This window comes from Protopterus annectens, chromosome 2.part2 (assembly GCF_019279795.1).
Source record: "Protopterus annectens isolate FY-2018-M chromosome 2.part2, PAN1.0, whole genome shotgun sequence".
NCBI lineage: Eukaryota > Metazoa > Chordata > Ceratodontiformes > Protopteridae > Protopterus > Protopterus annectens.
Window position 1 is genome coordinate 769065472 of NC_056730.1, and position 18224 is coordinate 769083695.

Consider the following 18224-nt stretch of genomic DNA (forward strand, 5'->3'; position numbering starts at 1 on the left):
TTGCATGTGTGGACTGAGAGTACAGGCTGCTTTTGTAGGTATCTGCACATGTGCATATGATGGCCTCTGCACCAATTGTTAGCCAGCATTTACTAATTGCATGCAGCCTTCTGTGTTGTAATTGCAGTTCTCACTGTGATTTCAGGACAGTGCTATAAAATGTTAGGTTAGGTAGGCATAGCCCTTTCAGATTTTCAAGGTGGGGCCATGCTGGTATGCTGTGGACACTTTTCTGTGAGTGTAAAGGTTGGTATGTCTCACATATTTCAGGCTGTGTTGTAGGCACTGAAATGCATGTTGTACTGAAACCTGACTATTGCTTCCTCCAGTTCATTCTTCTCAGTGTATATGGTAACTGACATCTAATAATACTAATACTGTTTAAATGTGAGTATGTGCTTTCCTGTGGGACTTATGGATTAACTGGTATACAGCAGTGGCTCTTGCAATTTGTTGCTATGGCTTCACCATGTGGCCTTTACATTCACTCCTTGAATGCCTGCTAGGTGTCTTTACTGGAATGTGTTGCTATGGCTTTCCTATTTTCCATTTACATTCACTCCTTGTAATGCTTGCTATATTTCTTTCAGCAGCAATTCCTTATATGTTTGGTGTGGTTTGGTGGTACTGCATGCAGTCTGGTCTGGCCAAGGTGTGGGGCTTGACACCTACAAGGGTATTTTATTTTGCTGCTGAGCAGTAGTGGGGCCTTGTACTGTGTACTAACAGTTATGGATAGCAGGCACATGCAGCGCTTGTAAACTGCTATACTGTCCTTATTTTATTAGTTGGCTACATCCTTTGATATTTGTGGGTTGTACACCTACATGCGAGTGTGCTTGTGAAGCTATTCTACAGCTATTCAAAGAGTTTGTGACAGCAGACAGAATGATATGCCTGTGAGTTTGTGACACTTGCAGGCCTCAGATACTCTCAGGTGTATCTTTTATCAGCCTCAGGGAATGGTACATATCAGTGGGATACACCCGTGATATATTTCAGATATTCTGCAGTTGTGACTGTGGGGTATTTTGAGCATATGTATTACTACACCATTTCTGACACGCAAGTAGTGCATACTTTCAGTAATTGACAGTTAACATTACGTGGGATAAAACACCTTTCTGCCTACTGTTAGTACATTTCACAGGGAGTCAGTGGGGCACAGTTAACATTTGTTTTCAAATCAGGGACATCCTTGTAAATCAGTCACAGTTGTGAGGTCTGGCCTCTTACCTATTCAAATATGGCAGTGTTTATCCTGCTCTCATAGTGTGTGTGGTTTGCAAGGTGTACTGTCACATTATTACCTACTAGCTACCAACTAGCATGGCTGTTTCTCTTCTCACACTAATGTTATACAAATCCACAAGAATTGCCAGTAAAGATACAAGAAAAGCTTTGTGTAACAGCCTTCCTATATTCCCTTTACATTCAGTTCTACTATTTCATGATATATTGCTTTCAGCACAAAGTTCTTATATATCAGTCATGGCTTTGTGGTAAGTCATGCAGACTAGTGTTTACAAGGTCCTGGATTCAAGACTGACAGAGGAATTTTATTTTGCTGCTGAGCAGACTACAGGCCTTGTCATTCAGAGTGACTAAGGCACTTTTAAGCAGTTGTAAGTGGGTTAGCACTGGTTTGCGCGGAGCTCACGCATGCGCACTGTCACAGCTTCGCACACACACGCTTAGCTAAGCACACACAAGCGCACACCCACTTACTACTGCTTAAAAGTGCTTACTCTTGCGCACACCCACGCTAATTTCTTTGAAAGAAAAGAAAATGGGAAGATAGGAAAGTGGTGAAAAAGGGGGCACAAAGAGGGTAGGACAGTAGGAAAACAAGCTCGGGATTTGCAGGAAGGATGTAGGAAAGGCCCATAGCTGCCCATTTCTTTATCAGCAACAGCTGTGCATATGTGTGTAATTTGGTGTGAAATTTGAAACCTTCCATCCCTGAGAGAGGGGTGAGGACAACAAAATATGTTGTACAGCCAATTGTAATTACCAGTTCACATGTCCAGCAGACATGTCTGCAAAATGGACAGCTATGTATGGGGCGTAATTTTTTTGCGGGAACAGAGTGCCCTTTTTTTTTTTTTCAGGTGAGAGTGGAATGTGAGGTACAAGAAGTAGGTATATTTGGGGAGGTAGGTAGGGGAGGTTAACAGACAAGACAAATAAGACACATACAGGGGCGGAGTATGACACATGTGGGGGGGAAACACAATTGACGGGGACTGATGTTTGGATATCACGAGCCCATGAGCCCACAGATGGCAACAGTGGAACTGAGATCCCCACCCATGGGCAGTTGCCACTGCACCTTCACTGCCCAGGACGGGGCTGTGTAGGACGGGCAGCAGGCACACCCGTGAGTTGTGCCACCAGTGCCTCAAGCTGGCGCAGGGGTTCAAGCACAGAATGCCTGATCTCGCTACGCACCACAGACCGGACACTTTGGAGGGTGAGTGGACGGTCTCCTCCGGCCACGCTTGCAGAGGGGGGACAAGCCCCAGCCCCTGCAGAGCTTCCACCCGAAGGCAGCACAGGGCCACTGGAGGAGGTTCCGGCCTGGGCACTAGTGCCAGGTGCACTCGCCAGCTGAGGTGGGAGAGGTGGGTCCGCTGGAACCCGCCTTCCCTGTTGTCCTATGTTTAGCAATATTTTATGACATTTTGGGTTAGTAACAAACAATACCATTCAAAATTAGTTGTAACAGCATGCATCAGTATTCCCATTAACCAAACACCCATGAATTCCAAACATTGAACAGCAAGCATAACACATGCATATTTTGAACAACAGTACACAATCCAACAGGATGCAGGGTTGATTGATGGCAACAGGCCATCAGGTTTGGATATGTGAACAGGGCACATGCATCAATGTATGTGCAAATATGTTTGAACCAACAGGACAAATGTCCATAGGAATTAATTGTGAATACACATACCCAGTTTGTTGTGGAATGGCATTATTTGTGAATATAGGGTAGGGTGAAGAAATATTTCATTAACAACTTCAACTACCTCTACATATGCTGTACATCTCTAGTAGCTGCAGATATATATACCCTACAGGTCTTAGTACAGTTTCCTATATGTAACCTTAGGAATGTTGGTGATGGGACTGTTACTGCTACATTAATATACATTGCATTTTTATTCATACACGTTCATATCTGGCTGTGTTCAGGTACAGCATCCTGCTACATTTGATTTATATGGCTCTAGACAACTGTGGATGTTCATTATTTCATACAACCATACTATCTCCATAGTGCAAGGGTACAGCAACATATCCAAATTGTGGGACAGACACATTCCAGCTTCAGTACTTTATTACAAACATTTCACTGTTTGGTTGTGGCTGTCTCATTCATTTCATTATGTACTGACTGCAGTATACTTTATTCAAGAGTTATAACAGGTTTTTTGGCCGATTCATACCTCTTTCTCACACTCTCACTTGTTTTATTTTTACAATTCAAGATGGTACTTTATTCTAGGCATTATTAACATGTCATACTTGGTTACAACAATCCTTTCCAACAGACTCACTTGTTTCATATGGCAGATTTTCAAAGGGGATGTATTTGACACATGTCTATTGTCTTTAGCTTGTTTACCACTAATTTTCAGGCTGCAGCAGGTTATCTGATATTACAACACAGGTGGGAAATCCCTATTTCAGACTTTTTTATTTCTGGATTACAGGCTGCATCACTTATGTAATCATACAGTACTAGCAGAATATTTCTTCTAGTGTTATTTGAACTTTATTAATATGTAACTACACTGAACTCTTTTACAAGCTGTCTCACTTATATTGTATAACAATTACAGAACACTAATTACTAACCTGCCTGGTGGTGCAACCACTCCAGCCTATCACCATAGGCTCACCGATTCGCAGAACGCACACCTGCAGCTGTAATATAAATGAAGTAATATTGGAACATACATCTCCATAATGTCAGCTAGGATAATTTCTTACATACATAATTAAATGGATACTTACTCAGTAGTGGAGCGTTGGGCATTTGCCGGGCCTCCTGGATCCAACAGTTTAGTTGGTCCTGCTTTCGTCTCTTCAGGTCCGCATGGTGGTGATGGACCTGTTCACCAGTCCTTGGTATGCCTGTGGCACTGGTGAGATCATGTGCCAATGGGTTCCACGCCTCTGCCTTGTACGCTCCCCACAGAACCTGGCCCTGCATGAGTTGAGCCTCATGATCATGGACTAGGAGCCAAACCATATATTTGGACTCCTCAACACCCCACCTCTGTGCTCAGAAGCGAATACCCTCTCTTACACCTGCCATCCTGACAGCAAATAGGTTCCACAATAAGTTATGTTGTGTATTCCCACCTATGGGGCTTATATATGCCGTTTTTCCCACACTTATCTGTGATTGGCCATTTTGGAATTGTATCAGCTTAAAAAAACCTGCTTTGTCATGCTTCTATTTCCTTTCATTCATATATATATATGCTAATACTACATTTCTCAGTACAACTGTCATGGCTTAGTGGTTCAGTACTTTGACTATGGTGTACAGTATCCTGGGTTCGAGCTTGGGCATTGCTTTTTTTTTATTTTACTACTGTCTAGACAGGCTAGGAGGTGTGTCTGTGTAAAGGCAGCTTTGATACAGGTTGCTCAATTTTTCCCGCTGGTAAGCTGGTTGGCGCAGTGCGCAGCTCCGCGCAAACGGCTTACACTGGGTAACGCGTTATTTGGCTATGAGCATGCATATTATGCTATGAGAAATGTTGCTCAACTACGGGAACACAGTTTCAGCGTGTTAAAGCGCTGCTCAACTCCGGGCACTCATATTACACCTGTTAAACCATTGGTCACCTGAGGGCAATCATACCCAGCTTGTTAGAGCGCTGCTCAGCTATGGGCACTTATAGAATTTTTTTTTTTATTCTGTCAGATTTATTCAAAAAAACATGGCCCATTTCATCACATTTTACTTAAATTATAGTTATATATATATATATATATATATATATATATATATATATATATATATATATATATACATATATGTCGGGATTGTTTCGTGCTTATTTCACTAAAAATAGAAAATGATGTTGTTGGGGCTCGAACCGTGACTACCTCCTCTTTGGCCGATGTCTCTACCACTACGCTATAGCTACTTGGCTTAATTGACATATTTACATCTTATATGCTTTTCCAATGACTGCTAACTGTCACTGAGCGAAGGGCACACCCACGCAAACGAGCAAAATTACGGGCAAACAATTTTGAAATTATAAAAAAAAATTAAACTGTTGATTTTTACATTTTACATTACAGTTGGGTTATAGTCTGTGGGGGCATGTGTGCTGTTGTGCTTCTTGACATTTCCGCGGACTCGCTTGTGGGTGTTTCCTTTTGGGACTGTGATTCTTCTGGGGGTGTGTCCCTTTGCAGGACTCGCCGTGCGGACACACCCCCTACTTTCCTACACGGACCGTGTTAGCCTAGGGTGTGATTCAGCATGCCCTCATGAATATGCATGGCATGCTGACATCACACCGTTTAACTGCAGCCTCCGTATAAGACTTGCTAACTCTTACACGGAGTTTTTGTGAATCCTGCCCTATGCTATAAAATGCCTAAGTCCTAGAAATCCAAAGTGCAGACAATCGCAATCACAACAGAAGAACAAATATTTTAAATAAAGCAGCAATCTAGTAGAATATTCCAGCAAGAGTGTAGACAACAAACATTCCTAGTGTGAAATAAGTGGTCTGGAACAGAAGTGCTTAAACCAAAACTAAGACACAATAAGCTATCAACCAGCAAATCCCAGCTTAGAAGGGCGCAGGCTATCCTCCCCTGCTATGACAGTCTACACCACAAACCTTCCTGATGTAAAATAACTGTTTTGGAGGTCAAGAGCCTAAACCATAACAAAGAGAACAACAGACACAATAAGCATTCAACCAGCAATTCCCGGCTCAGAAGGGCAGAGGCTACCTTCTCCTCCCACCAGAGTGTAGACTACAAACCTTCATAATGTAAGACAACTGGCTTGAAGCCCAAGTGCTTAAACCAAAAGTAAAAGGCTAAGAATCACAGTAAGAATGTAATGTGATACCAGACAGATGACGGTAACATGGCTGTTAATCTCCCCACATGCATCATGTCATGGTTAGCAGGCCCTGTGTTATCTTGATAAGAAAGCCCTGTGGTCTGTCCAGCTGTTGCATGTGTCTGGTGAGGTTTCTGCATTATACTGTATTACTGTTCTGAAGAGTTTGACTACAGTGCTGTTATACAATCCTGAGTTCTGCATGTGATGGCATGTCTTAGGATGTGCACCATATGTATGTACTGGAAAACATTAGAGAGAAAAGTTATAAAGTAATGACACACACTGAGTTCCTGACTTCACAACCTGTACAAAGAATACTCTAGAAAATACTGTCACAATGATACTATCCACTGTAACATTTGTCAAGGCAAATATAACTGACAGGTACAATTATCAGTCCAACAACACAAATGCAGATATACTAGGCACTAATGTAGCTATGACCCTGTGCATCAGACACAAAACTTTTGTATCTCTGAATCCAAAAGAGAGAAAATAGGGATATGGCACAGTTATCCTCACTTGCACCAGGTGCTGGGGGACAACAGGAGGCCTAGGCTGATACAAATGGTCAATGAGTGAGCGTGATGGGGAAAGTGAAGCAGGCAGGCTGTGCGTTTGTCTGTAGAGGTCCTCCATATGAAAGTGGTGTGTGAGAGTCCGATGAACACAGCTAAGCTCAGTGCTAGCTCTACATCTTGGTATTTTGGACATGTGTGAGTAGTGCATGGTAGAGGTGGCAGTTCATCATTATCACCCCTGACCACAAGAACTGGCTCTGCCAGGAGTTGCACTGGCACCTCCACACCCAAGGTCAAATGGAGTGCTGCTACCTGAGCATGACCTATGTCTGCTGGAGTGCTCTCTTCATGGGAATGCCCAGGACCATGACCCCATGGCATGCCATGTCTGGGTGTGGACAGTACACTCCCTGATGGACCAGTGGAAGTACTGCCACTATGGGAGTGTGATCAGGAATGATCACATTGGCTTTCAGCAGATGTTGTGGATGACCTACACCCATGAGGGCACCATTCCCCTCCCAGCACACGTTCCATCACAGATACTGCTCATTCCATGACAGACACCCCTCAGTTCATCACAGACACCCCTCATTCAAACATGTCATTCATCCAATCCAGAGAGTTGGCAACATGGTGGAGGTAATCACGCATGTCAGAATGTGCCACATCCTCAACCTTGAGCATTTGTCTAGAGCACCTTTCTGAACATGCCTGTGCCTCCATGACTGCTCTAATCACATGTAGAGTGACACAAGAAGAGACACCTGCAGCAAGTGGACTAGGGGCAGCATGCCCCCTTGGAGCACCCCTATCAACCCTGCTGCATGGCACCTTGCCAACACTTTGGCTATGGCCGGACTGAATAAGCACTAAAGCTGCAGTAGCCACACTTCTCTTGTCAATGTCATCACTCTCCATCTTTCCTATATCTGTGGGCTCAGTGGACTGGGTAGGTATAGGCCTATTGGCTGTGTCTGGGGAAAAAGAAGGGGGTCGCTGGATGTCAACCTCTGTGTCAGACTCAACTTGTACACCAAAAACTCAAAAGCTCGAATAAGGAAAATACACACCAATCAACCAGTACTTCACCAGTAATTCCTTTATTATTCCAATGATCTGGTACCTCGGCAGTTCGCCTTCAAGGATCACATTTTACTCCATCATGGCAATACAATTATATACCATTTGATTAGAAACAATTAATCAATTAAAGTTTCAATTCAATAAAGGAATGGACATTATGTTAAAGTGACCTTTGAAAAAAATATGTATACATATAAATACCAAATAAATAAATAATAAATATCAGAAAAAATGTTTTTATAAATATATGAAATGTACTTTGACAAACATATAAATATTTTAATATATGTATATAAAAATATTATGTAAACATATGATGTCACATAGTGATGCTATGTTCAAAATAATGGATATAATTTTAAATACCTAACTCCTGATTTAAACCATTCGGTTTTAAAGTATTGAATTTTAATATCATTCTAGTTTCTAATTCTAACAATTTACTTACTATATTGTCTCCCCTTTGAGTGAAAGGTTTCCCCAATACACTAAATCTTAAACTATCAGGGCGACCACCATGCTTCTCAATAAAATGTTTGGCAACTGGACTAAATTGATTCAGGTTCCTAATATCCTATCCATTATTTTGAACATAGCATCACTATGTGACATCATATGTTTACATAATATTTTTATATACATATATTAAAATATTTATTTGTTTGTCAAAGTACATTTCATATATTTATAAAAACATTTTTTTCTGATATTTATTATTTATTTATTTGGTATTTATATGTATACATATTTTTTTCAAAGGTCACTTTAACATAATGTCCATTCCTTTATTGAATTGAAACTTTAATTGATTAATTGATTAATTGTTTCTAATCAAATGGTATATAATTGTATTGCCATGATGGAGTAAAATGTGATCCTTGAAGGCGAAATGCCGAGGTACCAGATCGTTGGAATAATAAAGGAATTACTGGTGAAGTACTGGCTGATTGGTGTGTATTTTCCTTATTCGAGCTTTTGTGTTTTTGGTTATTTTCCGTTCATTTTCGCACAAGCCGTACTTTCACCAGTTTTGAGACTATTTTTTTCATATCCATGTCGCTTCGTAATGAAGGCTCTGACACAGCCATTCATCTGATGCTATGCTTTTTTCGGATATAGTTAGTGAACGTGACAAGAAGTACACCAATATGGATCCCTGGAATTTGGGGGTCAACATTGACGCTGATGGGCGTTTTGCTCAATTAAATAGATTAATGGCTAAAGAAATTGCTCTCTACTTTGATACCCAGCTACTGGAGAAGTATATTAGTCTAAACATTACTCCCCGTGGTCTACGCATAGATAAATTGCCAGCAGCACCTTTTACTGAGGATGAGTCCAATTTACTCGATGAGTGGAAGCAAGTCTCCCTTTCCTGCACTTTAAGTTGGCTTCGTATCTTGGTTAAATGCAATCAAAGATCTCATGAAAAATTAAAAAGTGAGATCCTATTGTTACAAGATGAGTTAGTGGCTGAATCCAGTTACAGACCCAAATTATTAACATCAATGAAAAAATTAACAAATTAGAGACTGAGATTGTGCTAAGGAAACGGAATAAACTTGTTCGTGATCTCAGGGACTACGAAATAGGTGTTTTGTTTACTTGGCAACGTGAACCAGGGTGTAGCAGGTCAAGGGGCAGGAGTCGGAACAGTTATTTCAAACGGAGAGGTTTGTCTGCATCTTCGGCTTCCTCTACAGAACGTAACACAGCAAGAAATGTTTCCTTTGCTAGGACTATAGTCAATAGTCGAGTTCCAGATAGGGAAATGTCTGACGGAACTTCGAATTCAACATCCATGGGTGCGGACTTTCAAAGTGGTGATTCCAATAAGGGGAGAAATGGAAGAAACGGAAGAAAGGGACGTAATCGCTACAAATGAAGGTTTGGCCACAGTGACTTTATCCAATTCTGTGAATTATAATGCGCAAACATTAGATTGTATTAATTTATCCAGCTTAACCTTGAATAATGAAATGTTAAAAGTCTTATATAAAGGGAGCAAATTTGTTCCCACTGTTTTTCCTTCTCTTGCTGATATTTACCTTGAAGTTAAAGCTTTTGTCAGGAAATTACTGCTTAAAGTTTATTTTGGAAGGAATGTAGAGCAAAATGTTTTTGATTCAGATTCGAGTGAAGGCTCTAAAGAACCTTTCAGTGATTCGGAACTTGATGAGAGCCTAATGAATCTGTCTGTTTATAATTATGAATGTGATGAATTGGATGTTAGTGTTGATATGTTAAATGATGAACAAACGAATGTAAATGTCAGTTTCTTAACTGGTTATGGCAAATTAGCGATGCCTCAATTTAAGAACATTGATAATAAGTTTACACCATATATCTCCGTGCCTGCTATTTCTATTTTTCAAAAAGTCCTCCTTAGGGAAATAGAGATTTCTTACAAGGAATTTTGTAAAGAAAAAAAGCAATTTAATTTAAATAAAGAGGAATGGTTGGCCTTAAAACATTTGAAGAAGTTTAAAAATTATTATATTTTCAAATGTGCTGACAAAGGTGGAAATTGGGTCATTATGGATAAAAAAGATTATTGTAAAATGGTAAACAAACTATTGTTGAACCATGATGAGTATAAAAAGCTGGAAAGTGACCCTATAAAATCATATAATGAAGAGTTGTTATTTTTATTGGAAAAGGGTGAACGCTTAGGGTTTTTTACACAAGCTGATGTTAATAAAATGTATATAAAAAACCCTACTATACCCGTTCTATATGCGTTGCCAAAAATCCATAAGGATATAGTAGAGCCTCCTGGTAGACCTATTGTGTCAGGGGTAGGCTCCTTTTTGGAAAATGTAAATATCTTTTTGGATTTTCAATTGAAGGCATATTTGAATAGGGTAACTGCTCATATTTCCAATACACAAGATCTTATCAGTGAGGTATCAAAAATCTCTTGGAATTATGATTATTATTGGGTCACCATTGACGTAAAGTCTTTATATACTAATATTGATATTAAATGGGGGCTTGAGTCAATATTTAACATGTTAGGTGAGGGACCTAGAACCAGTTTTTTGATTAGTTTATTGGAATTTTGCTTGACCCATAGTTACTTTCTGTTCAATAAAGAATATTTTTTACAAGTGAAAGGCATTGCAATGGGTGCAGCTTATGCACCATCTTATGCTGTGATTTACATGGATTCATTCGAAAAAAAGTTTATTTATCCAACTGATTTTTTCAAACATAATGTGGTTTTGTATAAATGTTTTATTGATGACTTGATTTTTATTTGTAGAGGGGACATGTTTGAATTTTTTGAGTTTTTTGAGATGTTAAATAACAATGAACAAAATCTTTCTTTTTCATATGAGGTCAATAGAAATTAAATTAATTTTCTTGATGTGACTCTATTTGAAAGAGGAAATAGAATAGAATTTAGACCTTACAGAAAACATACATCTGTGAACATGTTTCTGCATGCAACCAGCATGCATCCCCCACATTTATTAAATGCATTGCCACATGGGGAGTTTAAAAGAATCCATGACCACACTAGTATAGAAGCTGAAGTGGAAAATGAATTAAATAAAGTTTTCTTGAAATTATTGGACAGAGGGTACAACAAAAATCACTTATTAAGATGTTGGGATACCGTAATTGGAATGAGTTCCATAGAACTAAGTTCAGGGGCTAATGTCCAATATCCAGTGAGAATGAATGAAATGAGAGAAGATATAGAGAAAATATTTTTTGTAACTAAATTTACAATGTTCTCTAATAAACTTGTATCACTGGTTAAAAAATGTTGGTATCTAATAAGTGATGATGAATCAATAGGCCAACTATTTCCACATTCTGTAACTTTTTCCTATAAGAGAGGAAAAATCTAAAAGAAATGTTAAATAATAACTTATTAAATCTGGAGAGACCTATTTCTGCCAAAGTGGGCACTTTTGCTTGTGGTTCTTGTAGTGTGTGTGACAAGGTGATTAATGTGAAGTTAATCAATAAGGTAAACCATATCTCTAGACATTATTTCAATTGCAAATCAACCAGTGTTGTGTATATATTGGGCTGCTCTTGCATAAATATTTGGTATATAGGACAAACTAAGAGGATGGTAAGAATAAGAATCCTGGAGCACTTGAAAGATATTAGGAACCTGAATCAATTTAGTCCAGTTGCCAAACATTTTATTGAGAAGCATGGTGGTCGCCCTGATAGTTTAAGATTTAGTGTATTGGGGAAACCTTTCACTCAAAGGGGAGACAATATAGTAAGTAAATTGTTAGAATTAGAAACTAGAATGATATTAAAATTCAATACTTTAAAACCGAATGGTTTAAATCAGGAATTAGGTATTTAAAATTATATCCTTTATTTTGAACATAGCATCACTATGTGACATCATATGTTTACATAATATTTTTATATACATATATTAAAATATTTATTTGTTTGGCAAAGTACATTTCATATATTTATAAAAACATTTTTTTCTGATATTTATTATTTATTTATTTGGTATTTATATGTATACATATTTTTTTCAAAGGTCACTTTAACATAATGTCCATTCCTTTATTGAACTGAAACTTTAATTGATTAATGGATTAATTGTTTCTAATCAAATGGTATATAATTGTATTGCCATGATGGAGTAAAATGTGATCCTTGAAGGCGAACTGCCAAGGTACCAGATCGTTGGAATAATAAAGGAATTACTGGTGAAGTACTGGCTGATTGGTGTGTATTTTCAACTTGTACACCCCCCAACTGTGCCTCAGTTTTGCCACCATCATCGTCAGTGTCTGATGAGACACTGACATCAGTTGGCATAGGGATCACACTCCCACTGTCATGATCACCTGTGATAAAAGGGAGAAACACAGGCATACATTAATTCCTGAACTACTATGGTGCAATATATGCTAAACAACTAACAGTGCTACCACTCTTACAGGCAGTACAGCACACAATATACAAAACAGACTTAAAATTACACATTAGATTATTAAAAATTTATCTGCAGTACTGAAATAACTTGATTTGGCTTACGACCGTCAGGAGGCCTATGGGGCTGATTCCTGATGGTCCTGAAAAAAGTTAAGCAAGAGGTAAGGCCAACATCATCACATTTAACAGTAAGACAGGAGGTACAACATGTACTGCTCTCAATCAGCATGACGTTTTATTTTAACAAGTATGTGGCTGACAACTCCAAATTGAGCTTATCACTGTACTAATATTCAACCCCCATCCAAAGGAAACACAAGTGACTTTTATTTAAATTGTTTTACTGTACAGCAGTATTGAACTGGTCATATAAGAAAGCCTACCTGGAAGCTCTTCCTGGGACTGAGAAGAAGGAGTTGCAACCACATCAAGGACATATTGTGAGCCACTCTACTGTGAGTTGTCCTGTGACACAAATATTTGACAGGAGTTCCTTATTGGGGGTGAGAGGTAGTTCTGCAGCAGACCCACCCTCGATTATCCTCTGTTCTCAGGCAACAGGAGCTGCACACCTCTGTGCAGATGTGATCATGTCAGTGGCCCTGTGGCACACCTGCTCAAAAGTATGTCGGTTGCCATCCATGGCATTTATGCTATCAGCGATTTCCTACCATAGCCTCAGCTTTTCTGGCATATTGGAATGACCCCTTCCAAAAAGGGAAGTGCCATGTTGGAGTAGCATGTCCGCTATTATGTTGCTTTCTGCCTCAATGAAGGGGGGGGTCTTCACTTCAATGACATTTTCAGTCCTAAACACAACAGAATGATAAAACACATAACTATCACATAACTACAAAGTAACGGTTACTAGATAAAATGGTTAAGATAGGCAGTCAGCAGTACCCAATGGAAAAACATAACACGTACAACATATATAAAATACTAACAAAAGCGATGCAAAACAAAAACAAAAGCGATGCAAAACAAAAGAGAGTAGCAAGGGTAACATATCCTTGTATGTGCCACAGCAGTAACTCAGCTGTGCCCCCCCAAAAAAGAACTGTCCATTGTAGCTTGTGACATAATAGTAAGGTCTCTTTGCTTCCCCCACTCACTAAAAAACAGACATATGAACCATTTTGCTAATAAAACACACTGGAAATGCTAAACATGCATTCAAAGGACCTCTGCCTGAAACATTTATACATATGTGTCACATGGCTTACTATTTTCATATGCTGTCAATCACTTGTACATCTAAAATGGCTTGACAAACATACACCTGTCATCAATACACTTCTAAATAATGCATACAGATAGTGTAAAAGGCTTTGATTCACATTATTCATTAATATATTCCAGCATATGTATTATGTAGGTAAAAAAATAACAGCATACCTGCTGGAGTTCAATACCCCTCTGTAAAGATAGCTTGGAAAATAGTTTGTTTTGCTGAACATGTAGCAAATATCCTCACCATCAGTCTGGCTAGCTACACATTTGCCTTTATTATAATGGAGTAGATTATTAATAGACTGCATCTGTCTAGGCTGTGTTTCAGAGATGCTAATTACAGCGTAAGCAGCTGAATTGCATGCTAATCATCCATAGGTTCATAGGTTCATAGGTTCATACTAGGCTATCTGCCCTAGGGCATTTATAAGCCTAGCCAGAATTGTGTGGCTTTCACCACCCCTTAGGTTGAAGAATACTATACCCATTAGTTTGCTGTGCCCCTGTCCAGCAGTGATACAGAGGTGATCCCCGGAGTAAACCTACGATCTCACATTCACTGGTCAAGATTCCTCTTGAACAGAGCCAGCGAGGTGCTCTGTCTCACATGGACCGGGATTCTGTTCCACAGCATAGGGAGTCTCTGGGTGATGAATCTGTCCCTCCAGCATGTCCTATTTATATCCGTGTTGAGGTTTAAGTCTCTTGCTCTTGTGGCTCTGGTGGATTTGGATTTTTTGAGGTGGAGCATGTCCATTAATTCCGGGTTGGACATGGCCTTGTATGTCAGGCACAGGTCACCTCTGAGCAGATGGTATGCGACTGAATAGAGCTGGAGTTTCTTCAGTCGGGCAGCATATGGCATATTTTTGAGCCCCTTTATCCTTTTGGTGAGGAACTTGGGGGTCTTTCCAATTGCTGCAGGTGTCGGGTAAGATACATTCGAATGGGGCATTGTACTCAATCATTGGTCTGATAAGTGAAGAGTACAGGGGAACAATGACCTCCCTTGATCTGGATGTGAATCCCTTCATAATCAGGTGGGCAATGTAGAATGTCCTCCTAACCACTTTGGCAATGTGAGTGTCAAAAGAAAGGTTACTGTCAACTTGGGTCCCCAGGTCCCTGATAACCTCTTCTGTGCTTAATGGATTGCCACCTATGTGGTAACTTGGGGTTACCTTGTTTTTACCAAAGGGTATGACTATACATTTTTTGGCGTTTAGCTTAATGCCATGGCTCTGGCACCAGTTATCCGTTTCTATGAGACCTCTCTGAAGGATATCTGTGTCTGATGGATTTTCAACTATGGCGTCCAGTTTGCAGTAATCTGCAAACTTTGTCAGCCACAATCCTCCTATGTTTGCCTGCACTTCTGAAAAGTAGATGCCGAACAAGAGGGGGCCCAGGACTGAGCCCTGTGGGACACCGCTTGTGACCGGCTTGGAGTCTGACATGGCACCAGCAACTCTAACCCTGTGGGTTCTGTCCTTGAGCCAGTTTGCAACCCATCTTGTGACATATGGGTTTACATTTAAGCTGGTGAGCTTTCCTATGATACCCGAGTGGGGTATTGTGTCGAAAGCTTTTGCAAGGTCAAGGTAGGCTGTGTGAACTGCCTTACCCTCATCAATGGCCTTGGTGACTGTTTCAAAAGTCGACCAAGTTCAAGAGGCATGATCTGCCCTTGACAAAGCCAATTGGGTAGGATCCAATGTCTGTAGGTCCCCTATGTCTTTATTTATGAGTTCCATTATGATCCTCTCCATAGCTTTGCAGACCAGGCTTGTTAAGCTTATGGGCGGTAATTACCAGGGTCCGTAGAAGCACCGCCTTTGTGGAGTGGGACCACAGTTGCCGACGCCACTCTTTGGGTACGTATCCTGTGGTAAGGCTAAGATTAAACAGCAGCCTTATGTGTGGGTTTAGTTCCTCATTGAGTTCGTGTAGCACACAGCCGGGGACACCATCCGGTCCCATTGATGCTGTGTTTTTAGCTTTAGAGAGAGCAGCTCTCACCTGGGCATTTGAGATGATTGGGAGGCTACACTCTGCTGGGATAGATATTTCTCCTTTTGGGAGGGGAGAAATTTTCACTGAACCTGTCTGCCAGTATGTTTGCAATGTCTGTGGGTTCAGTGATTTTTGTATCATTTTGGACTAATTCTGAGCATATCTGGGAGTTTCCACCCAGATTTCTAACATAGCTAAAGAAGGCCTTATGATTGTCTTTTACGTCCTTGGCGATTTTTCTCTCAAAGTTGGCCTTGGATGATTTTATGAGTGATCGTAGTTTTTTTACTAGTATTGATCAGAGATGTCTTCCCTTTTAGGGATTTTGCTCTATCTTGTAGTAGCTTTCTCCTCTTGTTGTAAAGTTTGTTTATGGCTGGGGTCCACCAGATCGGGCACTTGCCTTTGGTGGAAAGGGTCTTGATTTTATTTGGGATTGCTTGATCCATGCAATCCTGGAGGTGCTCGTAGAAAGCATTTGTAAGGGATTCAGCAGCGTGGGTTGTGGTTTCCAGTGGCTCAGGGGCCTTGAAGGATACCACACCAGTCTTAAGAAGTGTGAAGTTGGCTTTTGAGAAGTTCTTCACTGTGGTCTTTTTTGTTGGGGGTGGGGGCGGGATGTGGATCTCCAGTGAGATTAGTTTATGGTCTGATCTCACCAATGAGGGATATACTTCCGGTGTTTAGCATTTTGTCCCCATGTTTGTGATGATCAGGTCTAGTATATTTTCACCTCTTGTGGGAATGGTGACAAGTTGTTCCATAGCATTTGAGTTTATGAACTCCAGGAACCTTTGGGCTAGGGTATTGGGGCTTGAGTAATGTTCCCAGTCTATGTTTGGGTAGTTGAAGTCACCCAATATGATGGTGTTTGGAGAGACATTTATACTCTCCAGTGTCTTCAGGAAGGCTGTGTGGGGTTCCTGAGTTTGAGAGGGTGGCCTGCAACATGCTACAAACTGTAGAGCAGTTTTGCCTATGGTTAATTGCACCTGAATGGTCTCTGATGCTTCGTGAGTTGCCACCAGCCTGGAGGTGTGGGTATCCTTGATGAATATGGATATACCCCCTCCTTTTCTGGTATGGTCCGGGTTTTGGGGCCGGAACGCATGATATGAGGTAAAACCTGACAGTGCCGGGGTGCTCTCAGGAGCCTTGAACCAGGTTTCAGTCACAGCACAGACATCGATGTTCTCCATACTGAGGAAGTCTTCGAGGGCGTGCATCTTGAGATTTAGACTTCTGGCATTGAGCAGCATTACCCTTAGTTTTTTTCCATTATTGTTTTCTAGGGCGGTGGGTTTAGAATTTGAGCCTTGTCTAAAAAAGGCACTATGGGGGTGGCAAGAGCCTTTGCCAATATCCGGAAACCCAGGGGTGAGTCTAGTCTAGTGGAGCTATTCATGAAGTTATAAAGCAACCATTTACACTCCATGTTGTTTTTTCCTGTGGATTTCAAATGTAGTGGAGTACAGACACAGAAAGTCTACACAGGCAGAATGTTAGAAGCATACCTCTCAACTGTCCAGATTTTCACAGAATGTCCAGATTTTTGCCTTATATTTTTGGTCAGTTTTTCATAAAATTGTGGCTTTCTGGCAAATTGGTGGCAAATCATTAAAGATTGAAGTTAGAAAGTAATGACAGACATTTGAGTTTTGGACTTCATACCCTTCAGAAAATTCATACTAATGCAAAAACTGTTATTCTACCAACTTTCTAAGTTTGTAAGAGCAATATTTAAATATTGTCCCTATTTGTAAAACTTTTTTCATGGTTTTATCCAGATTTCTTACTCTAAGAGGTTGAGAAGTATGGTTAGGAGCTGCTGCTGCTTAACTCCATTTGAAAGGACTACAGGCTGCAGGCAATGCTGCTGCTGCCAGTAGGCCTAGGCCGAGAAAGAGAAGAGTTTTCAGGCCACATTTAACTTATCACAACATACATGACATGGACACTGTAGAGTTCTACAGGATGGATAGGGACACAGTACAGGAACCCTGCAACCTCTGCTGGCCTCAACTCAGAGCCACAGCCTGTACCACCCCATGCATTGGCTGTGTACTGCTTACATCACAGTCAGTCCTGAACTAACACTGTGCCAACTGCTGCATTTACAAGGTATACCTATTGTATAATAATATTATGACATGTCTTTGTATTTCACTACTTGGTAAAGTAAGGAACTACAGGGTGGGAGATTTGTACAGAAATTAATGTCACATGTGACAACAGAGACTTAGTTGACTTGTATGTGTCCATTAGCAAGTAGTATGTCTCAGACCTCAAAAATCCACAAAGTAATGATGATCACTGAATGCCCT